The following is a 15,000-nucleotide window of genomic DNA, read 5'->3' as shown; positions in this document are numbered from 1 at the left end:
TTGAAATAATGGATCCTGAAAGCACTGATTTCTAAGGATAAGCATGATACAGTAAAAGGAGCACCAGATCAGGATTTCAAGGTTCAGATTTTACTTTTAACTAATCCCTGGTGTGACTTTGGGTAAGTCAATGTCCAAAGGGTATTAGGGATTAGACTAGATGGCTGCATTTTAGGTCTGGTTTGCCTTTACCCTGAAATATCCTTAATGGCAAAAAAAAAAAAAAGAAGCCTTAATGTGCCTGAGAGGAATGGCCCAGGAGATGGTAGGAAGGTGGACCTGGCTATAGAAAGGGGGAGAATCATAAGTTTAAAATTACAGGGGAATCTTGGTGATTTCTAGGCCAGTGTTTCTTAAATTTCTGTGGGTGTCATGGACTCTTATAGCAATCTAGGGAAGCCTGTGGATCCCTTCTCAAAATTTAAATGCATAAATAAAATAATATTATAATAGAAATCAATTATATTGAAATATGATTATTGGGAAAATTTAAATAAAATATGAACTCCAAGTTAAGAATCCCTGATCTAGACCAACTCCAACTCCACCATTCTATGTAGGAGGAAACTGCAGCCTTAACAGGGGAGTTGTCCAAGTTCACACAGGCTGTGAGTGTTTGAACTAGAATTCAAACCTGCCCCCACCATGTGCAATCTGTCAGGATGTCTAGAACTTAACAGCTTTCCCAGTCCAACAGGGAAGAGGTGTAGTGGAGGGTGCTTAGCAAAAGTGGTGCTTCTTGTTCTTTGTCCTTCCTTCTTGAAGAGGACCATGATGTCAGGGGAGGGATGTCGCGCCATGCAAGTGAACTGGATTTGAGTGCAAAGTCACCTGCCTCACTTTCCCTCCAGAGCCATCTGGGTCCAGTGGCCAGATATAGATCAGGATGACTGGAGAAGGCCCTGGTGCAGCGGGAGAACTTGGCCTTTTTAAGCTAAGGTCTTCAACAGGCTTTGGTTTGACTGCGGCACAGCCAATCGCTGATAGGGCAAAAGTGGGGTAAAGGGACAATTTCAAAGAAAGGAGGAAGAAAATAAGTCATTTCTAAGGTTTCATTTTTGCCAGCCATGGATAAACTGAAGTAAATATAAGCTCCATTCCCCTAGCTAGGGGCACTGAAGGGGAGAAGGATGGATGAAGGTGGATTTTCCACAGGAGCTAATGGGCAGAGGCAGAGAACAAACAGCCCCCCTTCTCCCCAGGCCCAGCTATACATAGTCGGACTCGACAGGCCGAGCTCCAAGTTCTGCCACATTCATTGTGGAGCTGGGCTGCAACCATGGCCATAATCGATGCATCATGGTGACTGGACTGGGAGCCAAAGCTCTGAAAATTCACAGAGAGAAAGGCCTGAGAGAGCAGCTCATCCATTTCCCCTATTTTGTAGAAGAGGAAGCTGAGGCACAGGAGGATATGAGTTTTACTCAAAATCACTTAACAGCACTTAAATCATTAACAGGTAGGATCTGCACTTTGACCCTATTTATTTTATGTTCTGCCTCTGAGGAGGAATTGAAGCGCTTCTGCTTTCCCTCTCTGTGGAGAGCAAGCCCCAAGAGGAGCCAGGTCAGGCCTGCTGAGGTCCCAAGGGAAAAGACAGGGGAGAGAAGCTCCCTCAGTGAGCTGTTGTAAGCAGGAAAACTTCGGAGGTACAGGAGTATAATGGAAAAGAGGCTGGTCTTGGACTCAGAAAGCTGCTTGGGATTTCCTGTGTAACTGATCTGTCACTCATCCGTTTCAAAATGGATGCAATTTCTCATACAGATATATTTGTGTGTTTAAAATATTTATTATTTTATATATTCTATCATGTATTATATTGCATATATGATATGCAGATAAATAAATGATAGGTAATGGATGGATAAATGGAGAAAAGTGTAGATAGAGATGTATAGAGATGGAGAGATAGATGATGGATGGATGGAGAGGTAAATGGATAGGTAGATCAAACAATAGATAAATAGATAATTGGATGGAAAGACAAAAGAATAGATCAATGGTAGATCGATGATAGATAGATAGATGATGATGGACAGACAGACAGGATAGGTAGACAGACAGACAGATAGGATAGAGAGGTAGAAATATAATTTCACACAGCGAGTAAGTATCTAAGTCCAGACCTGAACTTTGGGGAAATAAATCCTCCGACTCTGGGCCTGAACGTTCTGTTCAAAGCAGTCCCTAGCTGTCCTATATATCTTATATTAAATATGTGCTATATTTAAATAAATGTAAAAATAAAGTATTACATATAACATATATTTATATGCACACATTTATAATACTCAAATGATCATTGAGTCCCCAGTTTTACAGAGGAAGAAAATGAGGTTCCCTTTCTTGTTATGATTATCAGATTCATCTAAACCATTGCTTGGCCATGTGTCATCCTGAGGAAAGAGGTAGATTCAAGATTCTAACTGGGGTTCTAGTCTGCGTTCTAGCTTGGGTTCTAGTCTGACACATTGTGCTACACAGAGAGATTGGGATTCACCATTCTAGCCTGGGTTCTAGTCAGTCCTGTTACTAGCTTGCCAAGGTAGCTTTAGATGAATCTGATAATGATAGAGAATATACTATTACTGGAAAACATCATAAATCTAATTGGTCCATAGAAAAATTGAATCCATCATCTAGAATCCTTAACACTCTAACCACTGAACTAATTGGCTACCTCCAAGTGTATTCTCTTCATTCTTTAAGAGCTGTTGAGATTTAAAAGGTAATCAGCCTCTTCTCTGCAACTGGAGATTTTTTTGTAAAAGATTCAGGTTTCCTGGAAGGCCTAGTCCCCTTGGGAGCGCCGATTCCCTCCTAAATCTTCGTTAGGGACAAGTAGTGCTAATGAATAATAGATTCCAAATCTGCATTGCTTCTTGCCAAGTCCTAACACAGCCTCCAGTGAGCCTCTCTGTTTCCAGGAGTTTGAGTTGGGTTTTGGTTCCACTCAAAACTCCCGCACATTTTCTAATCTAAAATTACATTTCCTCTCCTGCAATTCCTCCTGGGGCTTCCTTCCCAATTTCAGGGAGGGTGGACATCACCGTGAATAAATCTCCAAAGTTCTTCCAGGTTTGACGGATGGGATGAGTCTGTGTTCATTTGGGGAAATGGGGGAAATAATGATTTAGTTGATACTGTTCTCATGGGCCTGGAGGTCTTGAGCTTCTCCCAACATAAAATAAAAGAATTACTCCTATTAATAAGGACTCGGTTCCTTCACACCATCTATTCCTGCCCTCCTTCCTCTCCACTCAGAGCTCTGTAGGAAAGAGGATCTGGATCCCATCATTGCAAGGCATAAAACAGCTCAAAGGTAAGAGGCCTGCCAGCCAGTGGAGGGTGAAGGGAAGAGAGGAGGATGGGCAGTCAAGGATTTTGCCCAGACCATCAGCCTGCCAGGTCTTGCCTTCTTGGAACCCAGAGGCAGTTAGAGCGACCTAGAGTCCCTTGGGAGTGTGCCCTGTAACCAGAGGCAGGCAATCTGACATCTGCATCGAGCCAAACTCTGCTGAGAGGACAGACAATTAATAGGATTCCTTAGCTACAATCCTCTGATACCTCCACCAAGTGCTTTAAATAATGAGTTATGCTCCACTGGGCCTCCCCCCACTGGTAGATTCTTTCTACAGCAAACATACCCCCCACTGCACATACTCCCTAATTTTACATACAATTCTACATGAACTCTAAACTCAGGGGCAGGCTGGAAGCTAGCTTCAAAGAGCTGATTGTTAAATTTTCAATGGAAGCATTTACATCTTGGAAATCAGCAGATGCTATAAATCAAGGTTTGATTTAGTGTTTTGTTCATTTCTAGATTTAAGAAGGCAATAGAGAAAGTGTTAATCATGCAAGTTAATCATAAAAGTATGCCATGCAGTTTTAGAGTCAATTGTTAAATAATCACCAGTATCAAGTCAGTCTGAACTATATACATAGCTGAAACTGAAACTATTTATCTGGCTCGATGTGATCCTATTTGGGGGGCAAAGATGCTGGAGTGGTTTGCCATGTCCTTTTCTAACTCATTTTATTAATGAGGAAACTGAGGCAAAGAGAGTGAAGTGACTTGGCCAGGGTCACACAGCTAGAATATGTCTGAAATTGGATTTGAACTCAAATCTTGCTGACTGAAGATCCAGAACTCTGTTAGTTACTCAAACTATATTTATCCCCAAAGGTAATATAACTCAATGATAGACTCCTAGCTATAGTTCAATGTATCTTACACAGATTATAAGCTTGTATATTCTCTAAATCACAGAAAATAGAGTAGTAATACAGAAGAAAGAGTAATAGCTCTAAAGTCAGACCCTGGCTAGGATGCTTACAATCTGTGTGATCTTGGGCAAGTCACAACCCTACCTTCTCAGGACATACCAACTTCTCACTCTGGAGGTTAAGGATCTCTGCATGCTGGATACAGCTGACTATTCCACCTTATTTCACACAATTAATTCTACTTTAATATGGGAATGAAAGAAAGCGGGGGGGGGGGAGGGATGCAGGAAAGAAGAAAGGAAGGAAGAGAGGAAGGAAGGAAGGAAGGAAGGAAGGAAGGAAGGAAGGAAGGAAGGAAGGAAGGAAGGAAGGAAGGAAGGAAGGAAGGAAGGAAGGAAGGAAGGAAGGAAGGAAGGAAAAAAGAAAAGAAAATAAGAGGAAAAGGTAAGGAAAGGAGGGAAGGAAGGAGGGAGGAAGGAAAGGAGGGAGGGAGGAAGGAAGGAAGAGAGAAAAGATAAGAAATAAGGAAGGAAGGAGGGGAGGGAAGGAGGGAAGGAAGGAAAGAAGAAAAACAGAAGAAAACAAAAAGAAAAGAAAGAAAAATAAGAGGAAGGAGGGAAGGAAATGAGGGAGGAAGGAAGGAAGGAAAGGGAGAAGGGAGAAAGGAAGTGAGGAAAGGGAGGAAAGAAAGAAGGAAGGAGGGAGGGATGGAAGGAGAAAGGGAGGTAGAGAGAAGTGAGGGAGGGAGAGAGGGAAAAAGAGAGAGGAAGGAAGGAAGGAAGGAAGGAAGGAAGGAAGGAAGGAAGGAAGGAAGGAAGGAAGGAAGGAAGGAAGGAAGGAAGGAAGGAAGAAAGAAAAAACGAGAGGAAGAGAGGAAAAAAAAGGAAAGACAAGAAAGAGGTTGGGGAGCAAGCTGGTGCTTTAGCAAGGGTGCAGGTTTTAGAACCAGAAGGGCAGGGTCCATTTCTTGATTTCGCCTCCTACTACCTGTGATGCCCAGGATATGATTAGCCTTCTGGGGCCTCAGTTCTCTCATCCATAAAACACGGGGATTGGAGGAGGTGATCTCCAAAGCCCTTTGCTGTTTGAAATCTTTAATGTGAGGGAGAGAAGGAGAAAGGATGGGAAGAGGAGCAGAGAGGAAAGCCGAGGCAAGGCAGAGGAAGGGAAAAAAAGAGAATGAAGGAGGAAAAGAGACCAAGAGAAAAAAGACTGGGGGGGAGGACAAAAGGGAGCTCTGCATGAGAAAAGAAAGGGTGATGAGTTTGAGAGTGGGAGAAAGTGGGAGAAGGAAGGCTGGGTTAGGGAGACAGGAACAGAGATAGCAGAAGCCCTTTACCAGGTAGCCTTACTGGGGATCGCTCACTGCCACCCAGGGCAACAGCACTTCCGGACTCCAGTGAACCATCACTGCTCTTGGCCAGTGAGAACACTGTCAGGTTACTTCATTTTTCTGAATAATGTATTCCTCCAAAAGAGAGTGATTGAGCAAAGATAGAGAAGACTGAAACTGGGAAAGAGGGAAATAGAATAGTAGGGAGAGAAGAGGAGTGGAGAGGAGGAGAGAGGAGGAGAGGACAGGAGAGTTCAGGATGGGAAAGGAGAGGGGGGGAGGAGGGGAATGGATAGGGGGAGGGGAGAGGAGAGGAAAAGAGAAGAAGGAAAGGAGGGGAGGGGAGAAAGGGAATACTGAAAGGAAGAAAAGGAAGCTCCAGTAGAATCAATTTCACGGGAGACCAGCCTCCCTCCTGCTTGCATTTGGCATCCAATGGAGGCGATGAGGCATTGTGGATAAAGATCTGGACCTGAAGCTTGAAGATCAGGTTCTGGCCTGTCACTAATCCATGCTGTGTGATCCTGCCCAGGCCCCTTAAGCCCCCTACTTCAGGCAGTCCTCTGGGACTCCTGATAGCTCACCCTAATTGGGCAGTTTCTTCACCTGGGGGTCCCCTTTCCCTGTGAATCACAGGTGTTTAGCTTGCCCCGTCCCTTATAAAGAATTTAGCAGATACTCAGGTCTGGTCTCTGCATTTCGCAGATGAGGAGCTAAGACCAGGGGTAAGACACTGTGTTTGCACCCCCATATCTTCTGAGTCAAAATGCACCCCTTGTTCCCTCCACAAGAGAAGGAAAGAGCCCAAAGGAAGGCCCAGAGGGGCTCGCCAGAAGGCCGGGTCTCTCTTTCTCTATCTGGAGGCCTACACTGGGACAAAGACGAGGGTTTCCGGGCACCAGGGTGCAAGTGTGCCAAGGCTGGCAGACATCTGTAGAGTAGGGAGGTAGTGGTGACTGACTCTCCCACTCTACAGTAAGAGAAGACGGCAATAATAGCATGGCTGAGAAGACAATCTCCCTCCTGCTGTGATAATTATAAAAGCTGACATTTAAATAGCCTTTTAAAGCTTGGAACGGAGGCAGCTCTGGAGAGTGGTTCAAGCACTAGACTTGGCAAAGGGATGACCCGCGTTCCGATCCTGCCCTGGATACACTCTGTGACCCTGGATGAGTCATTTTCCTTCTCTGAGCCTCAGTTTCCCCCTCTGTAAAATGAGCATAATAGAAAGCACCTGCTTCACTGGGCTATTGTGAAGATCAAACAACATAATGAAAGCTTGTCCTCTGCAGATCCTAAAGAGCTATAGTAATCTGAGCTGTTATCATGACAGAGTACCTTATATACATGATCTCATTTCCTGGGAAATCATAAGGGTTAGATATGGAGCCAACTAGCATTTATTAAGTATCTACCATGTGCAAGTCATTGGGGATGCAGATATTAAAAACTCTCAGCTCTCAAACAGCTCTCAAGCAGGAGGTAAAACATGTGCATATATAAATATGGAGAGAAGAAATACACAAAAATACAAGAGAGTTACAAAAATCGTGACCATCAAAAGAGGCTTCCTGGAAAAGGTGATGTTTGAACCATTGGTATTCTCAGAGAAAATACTATTCCCTTCAAAAGATGAAAATTTCCCACGATCAGGTTTGATCTACTGATGGAACCCACCAGACCATGTCTTCCACTCCCCTGCAACACCCTTAGGAGAACGAGGGCTTTCTATCCACTCTGAAGATGAACTTTCTTTTATGTTCACTCCCTCATTGGAGTAAGACCTCCATGAGTATAAAGACTTTCTGCTTTTATCCCCACTATTTAACACAATGCTTAGCATACAGTAAGCACTTAATAAATGCTTCATTCATTCATTCATTCATAGGAAGGTCTGGTAACCCTTTGCAGCTCATACCAAGCTATCTTCCTTCTCGTTCCCATTACAGAAATTTTAATGATTTTTCCTGCAGGTTATATCAAAATGTTAAAATCCTCTCCACCCACAAAGCAGCAGTTAGTTCACTTAAAAGTGCTTGTAGCCAGCTTGTCTGAAACGAATCATCCAATTTGTAAGCTTTCTGTGCTCTGGGCAACTGCAGAGGCCTCTGGAGGCCCCACCTATTCAGACCCCTGAAGCTTCGTGGGGTGGAAAATGGAGGGGAAGAAAAGGAAGACACCATAGAAATGATAAGATTTATACTCGGTTTACAAAGAAGAAAGCCTTCCTGGTTTTCTTTCTCCTCTGTAGTGGCGGGGTCCGGTAAAGTCTCTGAGTGATTTGGAGGGAGGTACTTGGGAGAGCAGTGGAAAGAGACATGGACTTCTTGTTCTGTGACCAGTTGGGCCAGATGGCGAGTGGGGCAGTGGAATGAGGCCTGAGGGGAATACCAAGACCTGACTCCCCTGCTCAGAAGCATCATTAGAGTCTCCTCTCTCCAAAGAATGAATTTCTTGATTGCTGTCTCGACCCTAGTAGGCTCTAAAGACCCCTCAGCATCTGTGGGCATGGGGAACCGCCTCTTTTTCCTCCACTTGCTCCTGTATCTAATCACCACCTCTTTGTCTCAGGCCCTGGGGATTCCTACTCATTCACTGTACTAAGTGCCTTCCCCTCCCTGTTCCTCAGAACCAAATTTATGTTTAATCCAGGCTGCCTCTACCATATGCTTGAATACTTTGGCTGATGAATAACTTGAGCTAGAGTGTCCATTTATTCAAAACTTAATTGAACACCTTTTCCCAGACCCTTTTGATAGTTTTGTTCCTTAGGAAGGCACACACACACACACACACACACACACACACACACACACACACACACACACATAGTGGCTGCTCTTCCATTCCCTAGATTGGCCTGGAATCAGAAAACACTTCTGAGATTTCCCCCTTCTCGGCCCCAAATATTCAAAAGTGTGTATCTCTCCTCAGTGATTCATCTTAAGCCTCAGAACAAGTTGTGCTCATGGTACCAACCACCACCAATCAATCAGTCAATCAATACTCATTTTGGTGATGTGGGACAAGTCACTTAACCTTATGGGGTTGGTTTTCTCATCTATAAAATCAGGGGTTTGAACCACATGACCTGTAAGGTCCCTTCCAACTTGAGATTGACGGCCCTAAGCATCCACCCTGGGCTAGGCCCTGGGGAAATAAGTATAAGAATGAGAATCCCTGACTTCAGTGAACTTGCATTTCATTATTTATACCATGAACCTGGCCCTCTTCTGGACAAAATGAGGGATCCAAGAAAAGCTTTGGAGAGGAAAGGATGAGGGTGACTCAAACCCAGTCATTTTGAAGGAAAAGGAATTCACTTGTTTGATCCCAATGCAGGACAGAGAGGCCTTTGTGTTCCAGCTTCCACTTCCCCTGATGAATGTAAGGATATGAGCTTCTTGAATAATAGTGAGATTTTGTCCATCCTCACTCCACCCAAGGGAATTTGACCAACAGGTTAGGAAGGGACTTGGGAATCATCAGCCCCACCCAGATTTCCCTGAAATCACACCTGCTTTATACTTCATCTATGTCCTTAAAGGCTAGATCCTAGGAATTATCCGGGCACTTTAGGTGAAGGGAATCAAAGAACAGTAACCCCATTGTCTCCATTCCTCCTTAGTAACCAGGATAGGTGTTTTAGGATTGCAGCAAAAATACTGAGAAATAGCTAGACTAGGGAGTTCGGAGAGCTGCCAGGACACAGAGTTTCCCTCTGTATTTAGAACAGGTCTTGCCTTAGCTAACTTGATCAGAATTCACCCAAGCAATCAAAAATTCTTATGTCACGGAGTGCCCCATGAGCACACGTGCTCACCTCTCCAGGCACGGAAGGAAATTTGCAGAGGCTGCACTCTTTCTCTTGACCTCTTCTGCAGTGTTCTCTGGATTCTGCGGTGGTCGGCAGAATCCCCAGCTTTCTCAAGAAAGGATTCTCACCCTGCCAGATTCCAGGCTAGCCAGCCTGAGACACTTATGAACTCCCCACATGGGGTGCTGAGGAGGGAGTTCTAAATCTGAAGTCAGAAGACAACAGGAACCAATTCTGGCTCTGAGAATCTTAGCTACAAGACCTCAGATAAACTGTCTTCCTGTGCCTGTTCCCTTATCTTGTAAGAGAGAATGATTTTCCTTGTATTACCTTTTTTGAAGGGCTGGTGTAAGCCAAAAGAGATAATGAATATAAAAGAGAAAGGTGGCTTGGGGGATTTTGCGCTAAGTCTGGAGTCAAGAAGGTCTGAGCTCATATCCAACCTCAGACATTTCCTCATTACTTCACCTGTGTCTGGACTCAGTTTCCTCAAATGAGGTAATGTTTTCAAACAGCTTTATAAATTATATATCTCAGTCAATCTTGCATCTGGGGGGGGGAGGGAAGAGGGGAAACATAAGAAAAAAAAAGTTTTGGCAATTGTCAATGTTGTAAAATTACCCATGCATATATCTGGTAAAGAAAAACTATTAAAAAAAAACAAAAAAATTATATATCTCTATATAAATGCTAGCTGTTCATAGTTGAGGGTGATGAAACTCTCAAAGCAGGTCACCTCTTTTTTATTTTATTTTTATTTCATTTTTATTTACAGATTTGCCTACACTCATTTAATCAATAAGCATTTATTATGCGTCAGGAACCATGCTAAGTAATAAGGATTCAAAATGAATCAAAAAACAGGACACCAGGGATACACAGCTAGAATGGGTCAGAAGAAGGACTTGAATCCAAGACTTTATCTTCAAAGCCAGCTTTATCCACTATGCCATGTTCCTTTCTTCTTTATGTAGCAGATAGATAGGTACACATATACACATACATATATACACACAAATAGGTTTTATGTGTGTGTACAAAGATGTATTACCAATAAATAAATATATATGTAAATATGTCTATAAAAAGATGTATTATCATTAGTGTTAGACTGAGAAGGATGTTAGTGATAGTAGAGAGGGATCTAATATAATCTTTCTCATTTGACAGGTGAGTAAATTGAAGCTAAAAGGGGAAATAATTTGCTCAAGATCCCTAAGGAATAAAGAGCAAAGGCAGGATTCAAATCTAGCTCCTCTGAGTCAATTAATTATCTTTCCATTGCACTGTTAAGGCTGCTCCCTGGGAAGGTTAGAGGCAGCAGTCCCTAGGTGATAGGGTTTCAGGTATAACAAGTAATCAGGCTGAATAAGAGAATCAGCTAAAGAAAAACATTTTGATTCCTTCCAAATAATGGAACTAAAATGCTGACAAAGCCAGACTGGTCAGGACCTGCTTTAATGATTAAATAAGAATGCTTGGCATGTGAATCAATCCGTATATCACTCAGTGTTCAGTGAGTACCAACCATGTGCCCAAGAGACAGTGGAGGAGGCTGGGAAGGGCAGCAGATTTGGAATCAGAAGAAGACCTATCTGAGTCCAAGCCCCCACCTCAGAAATTTATGAGCTCTGTGACCTTCAGCTGGCTGCTGACCCTCTCTCAGTCTCATTTTCTGTATCTATAATATAAAGTCAATCATTCCAGCAGCAGCTACCATGGAGAGCTCCTGGGAAGAGCTTTGTAAAATCTTGAAGCATCCCAAAAATGTAAAGTGTGATTCTTTATTATTATTGCCATGGCTAGTTGCTGTGGAGAATATAAAAACAGAAGGAGATGCAGCCTAGATGGGGAGCTAAGACTCATATGATAAGCAATTAAATGCCATGAGAATAGGGACTGAAGAACTGTGAGAGAGCTCATAGGAAGAAGAGATTAGGACACTGGTTGAATGGGCAGAACAATGAAGTTGGATCCAAGGATATGAGTTTAAATCCTGGTTTTGGAACTTACTTGCTGGGAGACCCGGACACAGTCCTCATGACTCAGTTTCCTCCTTTGAAAAATGAGATAGACCAGGTGGCCTCTATTTTCTTGCTCTAAAATCTAAGGTCTTTGTGTATCGTGAGTGATCAAAAAAGGCTTCCTGGAAGAAGTGTGACTAACAGAGACTTTCCTAAAGTAAAAGCATTCAGAAAGGTAGCAGGAGGATGTTTGGGACAAGAGGCACAGCATGAACAAAGGTGGGGGGCTGTGGAGCCTGGGGCGTGCCAGATTAGTGAGGGCATCCATCTGGTTAGAGCACAGAGTATAAGTTGGAGAATAATGGATTTGGGGATCATAGAATGCCAGAGCTGGAAGAATGCTCACAGACTATCTAGTCCATCTAATCCAAGGGTTCTGAGCTTGATAACCATCTTTCAATATATTGGTTTCCTTTGGAATTCTCTGCACTGCATTCAATGCATTGATAAACATGATTATGAGAAGGTTCTAGGCTTTATCATACTGTATCAAGCAAGGGGACCCTGGCACAAAGAAGACTCTAGTCCAATCCTTTCACTTTATAGATGAAGACACTGAGATACAAATGAAGAAACTGAGACCTAGAGTAGTGAGATAAATTTGTCCAAGGTCACTCAGGTCCTGAGTGACAGAACAAGGATGTGAACCCAAGTTCTCATGTCAGAACTATAAGGGACCCTAGAACCTAAAACATAAAATGGCAAGAATGGAAGAGATCTAAAACCTTGAACATTGAGAATGAAAGAGACTTTAAATCTAAAACATAGAAAGGCAATTCTAGGAGTGATCTAGAACCCAGAATGCCAAGAATGGAAGAGTCCTTAGAATCTAGAACACAGAGACTGAAAGGTAAAATAAATCTAGAACATAAAATGATGAGTCTAGAACCTAGGATGATAAGAATGGAAAGGACCTTAGAATCTAGAACACAGAGACTGAAAGGGATCTTAGAAAATAAATTATAAAATATCAAAATTAAAAAGAGCCGTAGAGCATATATCATGGGTTTGAAGCTAGAATGGACAGTAGAGATCATGTGATTTAACTTCATCTTTGGAAAGAGCATTGAATTCAAAGTTGGGAAGACCTTAGTTTAAATTTTGTCTCAGATACCTTCTGGCTATACGATCCCAGTCAAATCACTTTACCTCTGTCTGTCTCAATTTTCTCAACTGTAAAATGTATAAAATAAATAACAGCTCCCTCCCAGGATGCTTGGGAAAATCAAATGTTACATACATATAAAGTATTTTGCAAATCTTTAAGCACTATGTAAATGTGAGCTATCATCATTATTATTATTAATATTATTATGTTATAAACATTCTCAATGATGATGAAAATAAGGCTCCGAGAATAAAAGTGACTAGCTTTCTGTTTCCCAGGCATGAGAGTCACAATTCAAACCCAGGTCTCCAAATCCTTGGCCATCTTCCTCATTTTAATAAGGGGACATCCAGATGAAAAATTATTCACCCACGGTCAGATATATAGGAAGGAAAGAGGATTTGAACCCAGGACTTCTGGCTTCCATTCTAGTGCTATTCCCAAAAGCCTTCTTACCATGAGTAATCATAAGTATTTAATGATTATGATGATGGTAAAATATAGGGAATTCAGCCTCTTTCCTGCTCTTTCTTCCTCCTATGCACTTTGTACAAACAGGAAAGCTGCCTTGGTCAGGGTGGTCTTCTTAGAAGAGACAGAACTCAAGTCGAACATTTCATTTCATTCAAAGGGAAGAGGGCGAATTTTTGCCCTTGTTTTCCTCTTCTTTCCTTCTGTCTGCTTGAGCCTCTGCCCCCTCCCCCTCTCTCCATCCGTCTTCTCCTTTCTCCCCCCTCTCGCTCCCCCAGCCCACCAGCCCACTCTCCTCCAGCCCGTTTCCCATGTCAGCCTTGTCAGCGTTCACATTAATAAGCCTGTGTTCGTTGTGAGACAAGACCGGTGCCTCGTCGGCGATAGAATTGCTAATTACGGTAGCAATAAATGGAAATATCAATGATGAAAGTCAATATTATAGCCTTCTTTGTCCCTGTTTGTTTTATTTGGAGATGAAAAGCACACTGGTTGTCTCCCCCAAATGATGCTGAGAGCAAAGCTTCTGTCAAGGGCTGAATTACGGTGTCTCATGAAGGCCCTTTTATATCAAGTGCCCAATTGCTTTGGATTCATTCATGCTCCTAGGAGGACGTGGAGGCTGATTCCTGGAAGAGAGAAAAGGCCCTGGTATAACGGGAAATCACAGCTCTGGGGACCCAAATTCTGATCCCATCTCTGCCCTTGACTTACTGTGTTACCCTGGACAAAACTATAACTGAGATTATTTTCACCCTGAGAAAAACAATAACAAAAGCAAACCATTTGGGTCTGGGGGTGGTAACAGGACAGAGGCATGAACACAGTTTTGCCAGGAGTAGGGATTGTCTGGTCTTCACCCACTAGAGCTGGAAGAGAAGAAACGCTAAAGTGATAGGACCCTGGGCATGGCGACCCAGGAGCAGTTTTGCTGTGAGATTATGTCAGCCACTAGAGAACCAGAAAGCAAGGTGCAGAGAGGTAGTGGTCTGCCAAAAAAGAAGCATGTCCACCCCAACCTCTCTCCAAGAGTATACAGACTTCTGACACTTTGGGGCAAAAACCTGCTCATGCCCTGATTCTGCTCTGCCTTTAGCTGCTCGTAGGATCAGTAGCTTAAAGATGGCAAGCTCAGGTCAAGGGAGGACCACAGACTTGCCAAGGGTTGTGTGGAAAAATCCTCGGCAGAGCCAGGAAGAGAACCTAGGATGGCTGCCCTCCAAAGCCTGTGCTTTTTCCAACCTCAGCTACCATCACTAGATCCTTGCTGCCTGCTAGTGTTGGCTCCACATTTTAGAATATATGTTCCTCAAAGGTAGTGTCCATCTTTACTACTCTTTGTATCCCCAGCAGCCTGCACAGCTTCCTAACTAGGATGAAGACTTTTTCTCCCTCCTTCCTTTCCTTCCTTCCTTCTTTCTTTCATTCCTTCCTTCCTTCTTCCTTCCCTCCTCTCTCCTGTCTTTCCTTCCTCTTTCCCTTGCTTCCTTCCTTCCTCCCTCCCTTGATTCCTTCCTTTCTTCCTTCCTTCTTCCTTCCCTCCTCTCTCCTGTCTTTCCTTCCTCTTTCCCTTGCTTCCTTCCTTCCTCCCTCCCTTGATTCCTTCCTTTCTTCCTTCCTTCTTCCTTCCCTCCTCTCTCCTGTCTTTCCTTTCTTTCTCCCTCCCTCCCTTGATTTCTTCCTTCCTCCCTTCTTTTCTCCCTTTCTTCCTTCTCTCCTTTCTTCTACACTATAATAACTTGAAAGATTATTAGTAGTAGCTGTAGCATCAAGGAGACATGAAGGATGTTCTGAGAGGAGACTTATAGAGCTACTTAACCTGTCTGGGGGACCATGATCAAGAAGGGAGAATTTTATTCATCTCAAAGAAGTCCATTGTCTTCTTACAATAAATACTTTAAGCAAGTGACACATACACACACACACACACACACACACACACACACACACACACACACACACACACTCACCACAGAGCCCTCAGGAGACCAAGCACAAAAAGAAACCAACCTGATTA

General features: G+C 43.1%; 1 long non-coding RNA gene across 1 annotated transcript in view; it reads left to right on the top strand.

The window, feature by feature from the left end:
- Positions 1-4,488, top strand: part of LOC141558787 (uncharacterized) — a 354,651-nt gene extending 350,163 nt beyond the window's left edge. The window contains exon 6 of the long non-coding RNA XR_012487143.1: positions 1-4,488. This exon is cut by the window's left edge and continues 4,451 nt beyond it. This is a non-coding gene — a long non-coding RNA (uncharacterized LOC141558787).
- The last annotated feature ends 10,512 nt before the right edge of the window (positions 4,489-15,000 follow it).

This window comes from Sminthopsis crassicaudata, chromosome 2 (assembly GCF_048593235.1).
Source record: "Sminthopsis crassicaudata isolate SCR6 chromosome 2, ASM4859323v1, whole genome shotgun sequence".
NCBI lineage: Eukaryota > Metazoa > Chordata > Mammalia > Dasyuromorphia > Dasyuridae > Sminthopsis > Sminthopsis crassicaudata.
The sequence above is the reverse complement of the archived record's forward strand: the minus strand, read 5'-3'. Positions and strand labels throughout refer to the sequence as shown.